Consider the following 2,154-nt stretch of genomic DNA (forward strand, 5'->3'; position numbering starts at 1 on the left):
CAAAAAAACTAAAGACTATACATGTACAGGTACATGTAGTATAACACCCTAATTACCCCATCCAATCTCATAATTGCACCCCCAAAAATGAAATCCTAGATTCACACCTGACAAGAAATATGTATACATTGTACATGTACATACACACATGTAGTTAGAGTATAGACTGACCTATGAATAATAAACCCACCATATAATTATTAATGTACATGTACATGTTCATAGTAAAGTGCTGTACATGTATGCATAAAATCATCAAAAAATTTACAAAGAAATAAAGCTGCTATACATTAAAGTGCTGTACAAAATACAAATTATTTAAAGAGGAGGACATTACAATTTTCACAGTATAGACCTACCATCTTCATCATAATTGCTCATGGTGCATCAATCCTGTTAGAAAACTCTAGCAGAAGGTTCCAAGTGCCTTTGGGTATTGCCAGCTCTTTTATAATGAGACTGAGAGAGGGAGAGAGAAAAGGAGAGACAGAGAGAGAGAGAGAGAGAAAGAGAGAAATGAAATGTAACCTTTACATGTAATTACAAGTATTGTTTACTTTTAAAAATTCACACCACAAGTCCAAAAATTTGAAGCGACCAGTAAAAATAAGATTCCAGTAGGCAATGGCCATCTCAAGATCTGTAGAAAATAAAAAGCACAAAATATTTTAATCAATTCATACAATATACATTAAATTATACATGTACATGTATTCTCAAATTTTAGTAGGATCACTTGCAAAATTCCCCCATCAACACGTGTACATTGAAATCATTGTGTGGCAAGTTTAGCAAACATGATCCTACATGTACATGTACATGTATAATATTACGTCACTAGCCCAGTCCTTTCTGCCCCAAGTTTTTGGCAACATTAAACGTAAACTGGTAGAAGTTCTTGAACTGTTGTGAGTCCTGTATCTCTCAATTAATGGTCTCACACCTTTTACGGAGTTTATCAATGGAATCACACCTAAAAGAGGGAGAGGGGGAGAGAGACAGAGACAAAGAGAAAGAATTATACATTTATTTGTAGAAAGAATGTGAATTATGCTTTTATGCTTAAAGTAAAACTCATGAAATCCAGTGATAAGAACATGTACAACATAATAGGAGAATGTTCATGTGCAATGAATGTGTCCATCAATACACACACTGCATGTACTGTACCTTCCAAACGGAGAAGAGATCCTTCAAAAACCATCAACTGCTTCATCAAAGTAAGTATCACCTAAACACTAGTAATATGTACTAGCACAATGAGGATACAGTAACTGACCATTGGGATCAAACTCCCATATCTCTGAACTGACTTGCATGAATAGGAAGAATTGCAATGAGGCTGATCTAAACACAATTTACAGACATGTAAAATTGTAATTGTACATGTACATATACACGCAAAATAATAATGTCAATAATTATAATGTCATGCATCAAACAGGTCTACAAAAGTAACAGAGTGTAATGTACATACACAGTAAAACAAAAACAAAAAACAAAAAAAAAACAAAAAAGCCAGTCACAATGCACTCCACTCTTGACAGTTTCCCCTTTAGTCCACAATCCACTGACTCTCAACAGCATACCAGCAAACAATAGCTTCCTTGATATGTACACTCCTTTATCAATCTGTGAGTCAATAAGAGTTAAGAGAATACATGTATAGTATATACCAGTGAATTGGTAAACCTCCACATGTATATTATAGTCATACATGTACATACAATTGAGCCAATAAATATTACACTTGCACACTGTACATGTAGCAACATTTACATGTAAATGCAATAAACATAAATGTACATGTACTCCATGCTGATACTATACATGTACATGTATACTGTACACTGTTTGTTATCAACCGTAGAATATTAAAACTTATTAATTCATTTAGGTCTCGGTATACCAATTTTTAAGAATGTATTGATTATATTAAATATAATAATAGCTATAGATTTAAATTTATAAAGGTACTGTATATATATTCTCATTTATAATTTTTCAAATATTGCATCATTGTATCATTATGGTATCATTGTATCACTAATAACTCTTACATCAAACAGGCACGTACCCTGTGGCTACCAGACACCTCTTATAGCAACATCATTGACTCCAGACCAGAGAGGAAATATCAAAAATAAAGTCTCT

The 2,154-nt window shown here is 33.0% G+C and overlaps 1 long non-coding RNA gene across 2 annotated transcripts; it reads right to left on the reverse strand.

Moving 5' to 3' along the window:
* Positions 1-359: 359 nt before the first annotated feature.
* LOC109591654 (uncharacterized) lies at positions 360-2,148 on the reverse strand. Of its 2 annotated transcripts, none has more exons than XR_002189911.1 (6): positions 2,078-2,148; positions 1,280-1,632; positions 1,171-1,231; positions 834-973; positions 558-640; positions 360-459 (listed from the first exon to the last, which is right to left on the reverse strand). It is a non-coding gene; the product is annotated as an uncharacterized LOC109591654 (long non-coding RNA). The 2 variants fall into 2 exon arrangements; XR_002189912.1 differs by having other exon boundaries at positions 2,061-2,148.
* Between the last annotated feature and the right edge of the window lie 6 nt (positions 2,149-2,154).

The sequence above is a fragment of the Amphimedon queenslandica genome, unplaced genomic scaffold (assembly GCF_000090795.2).
Source record: "Amphimedon queenslandica unplaced genomic scaffold, v1.1 AMPQUscaffold_7587_Cont20464, whole genome shotgun sequence".
In the NCBI taxonomy this organism is placed as follows: Eukaryota; Metazoa; Porifera; class Demospongiae; order Haplosclerida; family Niphatidae; genus Amphimedon; species Amphimedon queenslandica.